At 38.0% G+C, this 11650-nt stretch overlaps 1 non-coding gene across 1 annotated transcript; it reads left to right on the top strand.

Moving 5' to 3' along the window:
- Positions 1–9277: 9277 nt before the first annotated feature.
- TRNAS-CGA (transfer RNA serine (anticodon CGA)) lies at positions 9278–9351 on the top strand. The gene has a single exon. It is a non-coding gene; the product is annotated as a tRNA-Ser (tRNA).
- The last annotated feature ends 2299 nt before the right edge of the window (positions 9352–11650 follow it).

The raw sequence follows: 11650 nt of genomic DNA, 5'->3' as shown, positions 1-11650 counted from the left end.
ACTGCTCCTCTTTCTGTGTTCCCTCTTCTCACACTGTCCTGTTATTGTGTTTGTCCTATTATATGTTCTTTTCTTGTTCCTCTCCCTCAAAACATACAACAAAAGGGACAAGGTGTACCCCTCTCCTCTCCTTTTGCACGAACTACAGCGTACCTTGCAGTATTTTACTGCTGGTCTTCTTAGCTTTGGAACAGACTTCCAACTGAAATTAAACAGCTCTCTCTACTTGAGTTGTGTCACAAAATGAAGACTATGAGAGGAAAAAACTGATGGAGCAAAACAGAGTACCCATATGTTTTATTCTGCATGATATATATATGTATGTGTGTGAGTGTGTGAGAGAGAGGGGGAGGGGGAGGAGAAATTGTATGAGAGAAAAGGCCTAGTATGTGAGAGAGAGTTATCATATAGGAGAGAGTCTATTTATCAGTCTACCTGCCAAGTATTGGATTTGGTGGAGAATGATGATACTCAATGGGATCACACTCTTCACTTTTAACTCACCTTACAAGCTCCAAGAACTATTAGCTATCATGGTGATGTTTTTTTAATTGGTAGATCCTTTCAGATTTGGAAAAACCACAGTAGAGAGTAAGTTTCAAGAGGTTGACATTGAATACTCTATAGATATTGTTTAAAACAAATACTTAGTGCTTTTAGAAAATGTAGTATTTTCAAAGTCTAACCAACTACTTCAGCAGTCTGGTTTTTCTTTGCCATCCAATATCTAAATGAAATTAATGTCAATTGCAAATACCTGAGAGAAATCTCTTATGATATAGTCAATCAATAGTATTAAATATGGTTGAACTCACACTTACAACTTAATTCGTCCAAGTTGGAATCCATGTGCATTTTTAACAGATTTCCATTGTACTTGTTGAATATATTTTTAATATTGAAGCTATGTAGGTACATTTTAACATAAACTCCCATTGAATTTGTTGACTGTATTTTATCTCAGATTTTTTTCTGTATCACTGTTTTTGTCATAAGTATTTCTTCTTTATGTTATTTTGCTGATGATGACCTCTAAGCTAGGTCAAAACATGTCCTAGGTACTTTTTGAAAAGGTGGACCTAATATAATTAAATTATTCTAGAATTTCATCCTAGATAGATGGACTAGTACATTAAAAAGCATTATATCAGTTTCATGGACGTTAGCCATATTTATATTTTCATCATGTCCATCATCACACTTGATTACAAATAACTGTCATTTTATTCCATTTCAGATCAAAAATCTCAACACTATTTAAGCACTCCTAAATACCAACTGACTATTCAGGTATTTAGTCTAGCAAGCTAGCACAGGAAATGAGCGTCTAAACAATTACACTTAACATCCTGCCAAGGAGTGTTTATTTACAATATGCAACAAAACAAACTGTGTTGAAATTACAAACATGCTCTGAACCAGTGGCAGCACAAGGATAAAACGTCTGGGGGTTCACTGCTGTGGAAAATAACTTGTTCATATGTGTTGTTTCTTGATGTTTACATAGATGTAAAATAGTGACATTGTTTGCTTAGCAACGCAACTTTCCTTTTAAGGCACACGGCTACAGCTCGAAGAAGTTACCAAAACAATGAAGAATGAAAGGAATATAAGGTTCAGATACTCAAAGCTGATCCAGCTTCCCCTGATTTTGAAGACGTTGCTTGAGTAGGAATAACTACTTCAAGAACATGTTAGGCAGACTACTGTTATTTATGTCTTGGTGTTATTTGCTGTTTACTTTTTGTAAAACAGTATTACTAATTAAAAGTTGCATTTACATAAACTTAGGCTACGTATGCCTACTTATGATATACAAATTGTAGTTACCAAAATATTCTGGCTCATTGCAGTTAATTACATCAGGATCATAAAATCGTGAAATTAAAATCTCTTCAAAGCCTACCACATATGGCGAATTTTAACCACGTGCTCTCACAATGCTTCAGATAATTTTGGGACTGCTTGATCTAACTCATGTCTGTCACTGGTCCAGTTGTCAGCGAGTGATTCTCCTAGCTTCTTATAGCCTCTCGCCTTGCGCACCCTCCTTACGTCCCACCGCTTCGCACCAGCAGCCCTGAAATTGAACTTCTTTGCTGGTTTCACAGAGCAACTGGGTGTTTATGTCAAAATTATTGGCACGCACGCAAATATACAGAGCTAATTAAGGGAATAGGCTCTTGAGAAATCATTTTACTAAGTCTTATCTGTTTCTAGGGTATTCATAGAACCACTGAACATATAGAACACACCACCACTACTCTGCACATCAAGATATGTTATTATAACATGCACAGTGACCACAGCAACACGTATCTAATTACATCGGTGCAGTAGGTGTTCAAAATGTGCACCCTCACCTCTCACACATTGTTATTAATAGTCCTGTAGATTCTCTAACATGTTGATGAACAGCGATTGCTACAATGACACAGATATGACCCTACCCTTTCTTGTAATTCAGGAACATTCCAAGGTGGATTAACTGACCGGAAAATGGATTCCTCCAGCATGCCCCATATGTAAGCATCTGGAGGCATGAGATCCAGGGAGTGGAAAGGGTACAGGAAATCAAGCAATATCTGAAGTGGTGTGATGGAAAGGCAAGTGACCCCCTCATGGTGTGAGCTGTAGCTCCATCTTGCTGTATCCATTGTCATTGCACTAGCAAGTTTCTAGCAACATTCAGCACAGTTTGATTCAGAGCATGTTTATAATTTCAGTAGTGTTTGTTTTTCTGCAAACTGTACTTATTGTCATTATTCCTAAACTTGATTAGGAAGTAAATAAAATGATAGATGGCTTTAAGACAAGAGCACTGATTGATAGGTATCGTTATGGAGATTAGGAAGTATGAAACAAAACATTAGTTTAGTAGCAATGAGTTATATTGGAACTGAAATTCATTTTTTTATTAAGTTATCATTAAAAGGTGTTGTTAGTCTTAAAATATTGATGATGATGATAATGATATATTTTACAGTATTGCATTTACAATAATTTACAAAAAAGTAGTAAACAACATTCAGAGTAAAAGTGTAGATTTTTGTATATAGATAGGTTATATTTTCCACAAAATGCTCCATTGTAATCTATCCATTATCTTTCTTTTCTGAGGAAGTCCATGGACAAGTTTCATCATTTGTATTATCAAATAATGCCTGTCCTTCACGCTTCCTGCTGTCATCATCTTCCTGAGTAAGTGGCTTTTCACAACTACCCATGTTAACAACAACAGTCTTGCTGTAATCTTCCTTCCCTATACTGTCTGTATTGTCAATAAGATTTGTAGGTGGTAGTTCCTTGCTATTAGGACTCAGAGGTAGCCCCACTTTTGGAGGAATATTCTGCTCAACAGATGAACGTAATTTCATTACCTTGTTCCTCTGATACTCTTTGGTAAGGTGCTTTTTAAACTCACTCCCATAATAATTATCCATAGTATGCCAGACGGCACTACTGTACCACAGTACAATGCCACCTAAGAAGAGACCACGAAATGCTCCCCAAATGGGAATCATGATGAATGTCTTCTGTACTGTATACACTGTCAGATTTATTTACGTTGGTATTGCTGATATGAAACTGAGATTAAGTTCAAGTAACATAATTTTACAATGTGTTAGTGATTTGGCACACTTGATGGCACAATATATAAAGTATGTTGCAGTTTTTATGATCCAGTTCCATGAAAGTAATCACTGAATATTTCCATAACTTGTGCCATAGCTGGCCATGCCATTGTCATCACTATAACAATGGAGTTTGCCATTACAAACAATTTCATGTAATCCATTCCTTCCTGAGAGCAGAGCCAATTGCCAAACCCTCCATTGCTCTCTTCATGATGTATATTTTCCTTAGTGGAATCTGGTGAGTCAAGCTTTGTACTGTCCTTCCCTGCTGTTACTAGAGTGGATGTAGTCTTACGTTTCTTCATGATCTCCTTTGAATGACCTGGGAACAGATAAAGAAGTACCAGTAGTTACAACTAGAAAATCATGGTCCCAACTGCTAGTATTATTGAGATTAAAGATGCTGGACAACCAAGAACTTCAGTTCAAGAAATTCTCAAATCTAGTTGGGCTACCTATTTCTATTAAGATGACAAACTCTTAGGAAAGTTTTATAAGAGTTCTAAATAATTATGTTGAGGAGTGTAACATCAAGTGGCAGAGAACTACCTAATCATAAACTTAAGGGCACATGTCTGTGATGACTACAGTAAAGTCATAGAAAATTACTATTTTTTGCCATCACAAATGACATGAAATGGTGTATGTCCTTTAGTGCCGGTAGTGTCCCAGCACTTTGCCATCACAATTTGGACAGAAATACTTATTCCAAGTGGTCTAAAATTATCATGTGCAATGAATAAACATTGTAGATTGTTATTAGATTATTAGTTACTGATTATACTTCATAATTATTTTTTTATGACAGTTTATTCCTTGCAATGCTTTTAAAGGCTGCAAATTCACTCCAAGCTGTTGGAAGGGTAAACTAAAAAATTAATCACGTTACATGAATGATATTTTTACAGCTACTACCCACAGCATGTAGGTACAGAATGGACTACAAACTTGATACTTGGGAAAATAGTTCTTCATCAATAAAAGTTCAAATAATATTATTCAAATTTTCATAAATTTTGTTAAAAATTTGGTTGCCCTAAATTTTTGTAAATAAAGAGCTACATTCATGATTACAGTCCATTTATAAGATAATTGCACACTGAAACAATGAGCCAAATTTTATTTGTGTGTGATTAATTGTTACAGAGATAGTAAGACTGATATTATAAAATAAATACTTTTGCAGGAGAGCAATACAAAGTAAAAAAAATTGAAGTTCAGTATTTCAATAACTAATAATGACAGACCAATGTAATTTGGCACACTGTTTTAGTGTGTAACTCACTTAATCATGAACTACAATCATGAAAGTAGCTCACTATTTATAAAAAGATTGGCCATAAAATATTCAGGAAAATTTGAGTAAATTTGAATAGCAGTATTTAAATAGCAGTATTTAAATTTTCCTATAAAATATTTTACCAAATATCATGATTGTAGTCTACTTTGTACCTACTTGCTGTGGGTAGTAACTGTAAAAATATAATTCATGTCACATGAGCAGTTTCTGAGTTTACTTCAAAAGCTTAGAGTGAATTTGCAGGCTTAAAAATCATTGTAAGGAATAAACTGTCATAAAAAATTAACTATGAAGTATAACTGGTAACAGATAAGCTAATACAGTAACAGTCTACAATGTTCATTTGTTGCACATCATAATTTTTGCCCGCCAAGAATAAGTATTTCTGTCCAAATTACAATGATAAAATAGTGATTTTCCACTCCTTTACTGTGGTCTTCATAGACATGTGCCCTTGTCTTTTGTGTCGGCATTTTCAGTATCAGCGATCATTCAGTGGTTTCAGTTTTGCTGCTAGATTGAAAACCAATCAGCTATCTTAATAGGTACATAGACTGCTTAAGTGACACTACTTCAGATGGTCTTCATCCAGGTAGCTCTTTGAGTTCAACCTCCAAGTTTCTCACTATGGGAATCAACATTCTTTATCATCTGATGGCCAGGCAGGCATCAATTTTTGAAAACGAGACGAAGTCTCTCATAGTGCATTGGCACTGCCAGTAGCTCCAAGTAGCCTATGCAGTGGCCTCCATGGTATGCACTAGCCATGCGTCTTGGTGGATATCCTATTTACCATCTGATGAGCCCAATTTAGCACACTGGGGCAAAACGCTGGCAACCAGGAATGAGTTAGCTGGAAAACTTATAATATTCAATAATGGACCAATTATATTGGTATTAGGAATGCTCCAGTTTGTGTATACGAGCAACACTAAATACGGCTACCATACATCAGTCTCTTAAACTTTTCGCTCTGGTGGACTGCTGTAGCAGGCGGGAGAGATCTGTGCCGGGTAGCCATTGGACTGCTGTTGCAGTTATGCGGGAGCAATGTCACATAGCCAGTGGGCTTCTGTACCAGTTGTGCGTTGTTCGAATTTTCTGTGCTTCATTACGGTAGACTGATGGAGAAGTTCGACCTTCATGATATCTAACAGTGTTTGTGACTCTGTAGTTATCTGTAGAGCCACCAGATGTCAGGAGCAATCGGTTAGAATGTAAGAGTTTGAGTGACCTATGCACTCATAATTTCTCTTGTAATTTATTAGTGTTCACTACCTAAGTATCAGTGCTTCTATAGGTAGTTTCAGTGCATTTCAGTGTATTTTATAACACATGACAAACTGTATGTCGCCGATGAAGCTCTTTTACTCATATCAGGTAGTGACTTTGACAAAATGAAATGGGGAAGATTTAAGTCTACCAATGTTGTGTCCAAAGGCATGGATCTAAAAGGAATGATGTACAATCTTTGCATGAATGAAATGGAATTAATGTACCTAAAGATATTTGACTGAACTATATACAGATTGTCTGAAAATAAGTTGTGGATACTGCAAGAGTACATGCTGCTTTGGGCCAAGAGTCAATCTCTGGCATTTTTTATGTCCCCTGAGTGGAAGTTCATCAGAAAATCAACAAAGAAATTTAAGTTCAATCGTGAGCTGCTTCTAAGTCAGCCTATAACTGAGTCGACAAGTCTTGTTGGCATCCTATATAACCTTTGCTGTGCACTACCGTGACGTATCACTAAACTCCCCACTCTCTTGCTCTCACCTGCTAACTAGCACACTGTCATACACCTGCTGATGGCTCCGTGCCTCTTTCCTCTACTATCAAACACTCAAACCATGAATCTAAATTTCAGCCTGACGGTCCCTACCTCTACAGAAGTAACGTACATACCAACAATTCCTTCTTTAAACTCACTGAACATCACCCGATTAGAAACCCTAGGTCACAGAGGATGGTCATCTGGACCACCTGGAGCTGTCTGCCTAATTTAGTGGGATAACTCACATCAAATATCAGTTTGATTATGATGAATACAAAAAAGCAACCTGATCATCATGTAGAGTCTTCTGTACTGAGGTATCTTAAACTGACTTGTGAAAAACTTACATCCTGGTGGTAGAGATCGGGCCATCTAAGAAGTTCTGTGAGGGGAACTGTGCAAGTGAGAGAGCAGAAATGTGGGAGTAAGAAAGCTGACTTCACATTCTCATTCAGCAATATGGTGACATACAAAAGCATTGTCCTTCTAGCAGGAGCGCTGGTAGGGAGGATTGCGCTGCGCGTATACTCCAAAGTGCACATACGCTGCTAGACATCTTGCTACCTGCCCTACCCCTAAACCTCTCTCTAGTTTTGGGAGAGCACAGTGCAGTTGTTTTATAGAGCATACTGGTAACTACAGTATATTTTTGTGGATGTCAAACTTTGCCACTTGGAAACATCTGGAACTCAATAACTGAAATGACATACCCATGTCATAAGATGGTGGTGATCATTGTTTCAAGAGGCAGAAAATTGAGGCCAACTGCCCCTAAGAATATTATTAAAGGCTAAATTTAGTACAGAATATCAAAGGATATGCTAATAAAATCAAATTCAATGTAGTTCTGTATGTTATTATTTTGTTTTGATAGATACCATATTCATCGGAAACATATATTGCTGTTATGCCAAACATCTCACTTCATTTCGATTCCCCACCACTGCTGGCCAGGCATTTACCCCTTGACTTCAGAGTCCTTTGATCATTAATGATATAAATTTATTGATAGTTGATTTCTATTAATTAGATATGTATCATTAAAACTGTGAACATTACTAAGTACCGAGTGAGTTCGCCATGCGGTTAGGGGTGCACGGCTGTGAACTTTCATTCGGAGATAGTGGATTTGAACCCCACTGTTGGCAGCTCTGAAGATGGTTTCCCATGATTTCCCATTTTTTCACCAGGCAAATGTTAGGCTTGTACCTGAATTAAGGCCATGGTCACTTCCTTCCCTCTCCGAGCCCCATCCCATTGTTGCCAAAGACCTATCTGTGTCGGTGCGATGTAAAGCAGATTGTAAAACAATTGCTCTTACATGCCGGCTGAAGTGACGAGGTGATCTATCGTGCATGAACTACATTTGTAATCTCATCTCCAAGGGGACGTCTTTAAACAAAATAGGGAGATTGTGTTGCAGAAACTGGTGATAATATTGGCTGGATAGTCATGGTGGGAGACAGTACGGACTAATCAGATAACTACCCACAATACCGCACAAGAAGTTTGCACTGAACTGAACCTGGTTGTGTCTTTCTACAAACGCATGTGGATTTTCTGTTGCCCATACATGCACGTTATGAATGTTCATGCAGCCATCATGAGAAAAACTGACTTCATTAGTAAATAACACTATCTAACAAATGATTCATCTATGGAGTATCCCTCACGTACCCATTCACAAAATTCCTGCCGCTGAGGATAGTCACCAGGCATTAACATATAGACCCGCTGTACGTGACAAGGATGGAATCTGTTACTGTGGAGAGTGCACCACACCATATCCCATGATGTGTTCAGAGCTGCAGCAATCTGGCGAATGGTTCATCCTCGGTCTTCGGTCACATACAGAGAACACATTCTTCATTTTGAGAATTTCTTGTCTAATCACCTTGGTGGATACTGCAAATAATTGGTCCGTATTCCCACAGTCGCCTATCTGTGTTGTAGAACGTTCAAGCATTCGGCAACCTTCTCTGTGGGAAATGTTTGGTGTACAAATGCTGCGGCTCTTCTGCGTTCCTGTCAGCACATCCATATAGGAGGTGCACATTGGCATATTCCTCTCCCGAAAATGTAGATGTCGATGTCTTGACTTGCCACGATCTAATACAAATGCATGAGGTGTGCCAGAACTCCTTGGCTGTGCTGTAAGGGAAGGTTGCTTGCAAGGAGATGCTGTTTGGACTTTCCCCTCTCAGTGCCCGGCTGATCACCTCCCCTCCACTGTAGCTCAGATCCTTTCAAACAGAACAAAGATGGCCTAGGGCACCATAGCTCAATTGGTAGAGCACCGACGTGAAATCGGGAGATTGTGGGTTCGGATCCCACTGGTGTCTGGCTGGCCATTTTTGTTCTGTACTTAACATCTCTTCAACACGTACTACATGTACGTAACACGACCTAATACGTTGAAAGTCTGTTTCGATTACAATGCGGTCATGAAAATTCAATATTCATTGACATGCCCCACAACGGGCGACTTAAATGCACTCTACAGTGTGCTAGCAGCAGTACCAGACCTGTAGCTCAGATCCTTTCAAACAGAACAAAGATGGCCTAGGCCACCATAGCTCAATTGGTAGAGCAACCGACGCGAAATCGGGAGGTTGTGGGTTCGGATCCCACTGGTGCCTGGCTGGCCATTTTTGTTCTGTACTTAACATCTCTTCAACATGTACTACATGTACGTAACTCGACCTAATACGTTGAAAGCCTGTTTCGATTACAATGCGGTCATGAAAATTCAATATTCATTGACATGCCCCACAATGGGCGACTTAAATGCACTCTACAGTGTGCTAGCAGCAGTGCCAGACCTGTAGCTCAGATCCTTTCAAACAGAACAAAGATGGCCTAGGCCACCATAGCTCAATTGGTAGAGCAACCGACGCAAAATCGGGAGGTTGTGGGCTCGGATCCCACTGGTGTCTGGCTGGCCATTTTTGTTCTGTACTTAACACCTCTTCAACATGTACTACATGTACATAACACGACATAATACGTTGAAAGTCTGTTTTGATTACAATGCGGTCGTGAAAATTCAATATTCATTGACATGCCCCACAATGGGCGACTTAAACGCACTCTACAGTGTGCTAGCAGCAGTGCCAGACCTGTAGCTCAGATCCTTTCAAACAGAACAAAGATGGCCTAGGCCACCATAGCTCAATTGGTAGAGCAACCGACGCGAAATCGGGAGGTTGTGGGTTCGGATCCCACTAGTGTCCGGCTGGCCATTTTTGTTCTGTACTTAACATCTCTTCAACACGTACTACATGTACGTAACACGACCTAATACGTTGAAAGTCTGTTTCGATTACAATGCGGTTGTGAAAATTCAATATTCATAGTCATTTCTTACATTAGTGGGAATAACATGCCCATAACATTTTTGCAACTTATTTCCAGACACTCTGTATATTTTTAAAAAAGTGTCAGCCTGTCATATCTTAACAACGTGTACAAATGTGAGCAAGAAAGCAGAGATTGAAAAGTATCCCATACAGCAGGCACAGCCAGCTGACATAGGCACTCATCCCAAGGTCACATGTCTGCACTTGCATTGCCAGAGTGAAAAGGTTAAGACAAATCATCTGCCCTGAAGTACAGCATTCTAGATTAATTACTATTCTGAGATACTGTATATGCATACTATACACAATAATGCTGAGGAAATATGAGAGGAAATAGCTGTTCTGACTATTTACTCACAAATTACATGCCAAATTGATTTACAACATTGTTTGTACGAGTTCTGGAAACCACAGATAACTTGTAACAGACAGCATGACAGACCCTTCCTGCCTGTCTCTTCAACTCACCTCAACACACAAGTCCACGTGTGTTAAGAAATGATGATGCACAATGAAGGTTAGGAGAAGAACTATAGAATTCTCACTGAGTGTCATACAGTTGAATTGGGAGGCACACCTTTATGGGTCAAAATTTATATTTTTCATTGTTATTTTATTTATAAAATATACTTTTCTCTGTAATATAATGTAAGAAAATCTCTACTAGATCACAGGATATAAATGTCCACAGTACTTGTTCATTTTCCATAACTTCCATTTTTACACATGATGTACATTATAATTTTGCATAGCAGCATATTTTATAGGCTATATATAAACAACATCCTCTAGGATATTTCCTTTAATATAACTAATTTAACTTTATGTTTTAAAAATTAGCAGTAAAAGAATAAAAATTGATATGAAATGCAACAATTAAGAAATAAATATTTTCTGAAGGGTACTTATGGACTGAAGTAAGAATGTAAAGGAGAGGACATATAAGTCTTTGGTAAGATCCCAATTAAAGTATGGTTCCAGTATTTGGGACTCAAACCAGGATAACTTGATACAAAAGCTGGAAAAGATCCAAAGTATGTAGCAAAATTTACTCTGGGAGATTTCTCGGTAGGTGACTTAGGCCCCATGCTGCAAGAAGTCAAGACAAAATACCAGGTCACTTTTACTATTGGAATGTGTTGAGGTAGTTATGCCATCCCTTTATCCCTTCATTGTGAGATATTTCCTCAAGACTGGAAGTGCACAGATGTAGTTCCTACCACCAGGAAAGGGAATAATAATAATAATAATAATAATAATAATAATAATAATAATAATAATAATAATAATAATAATAATAATAATAATAATAATAATATAAAGAGGAAAAATTTGTATATTTGTTTGTAACGGATAGGCTCAAAAACTACTGAATCGATTTTAAAAATTACTTCACCTATAGAAAGCTACATTGCCAGTGAGTAACATGGGCTGTATTTTATTTTCAAAACAATTCGAGGTGGGGGGCACGGGGGGTGGGGGAGATATAAAAATAATAGGCTAATATAGGCAAAATATCGAATTTGTCATACAAGGACGAGACAAAGCTCAATTTAAGCCCTTTGATGCAAAGAACAAA

This window comes from Anabrus simplex, chromosome 3, assembly GCF_040414725.1.
Source record: "Anabrus simplex isolate iqAnaSimp1 chromosome 3, ASM4041472v1, whole genome shotgun sequence".
Taxonomy (NCBI): Eukaryota; Metazoa; Arthropoda; class Insecta; order Orthoptera; family Tettigoniidae; genus Anabrus; species Anabrus simplex.
The sequence above is the reverse complement of the archived record's forward strand: the minus strand, read 5'-3'. Positions and strand labels throughout refer to the sequence as shown.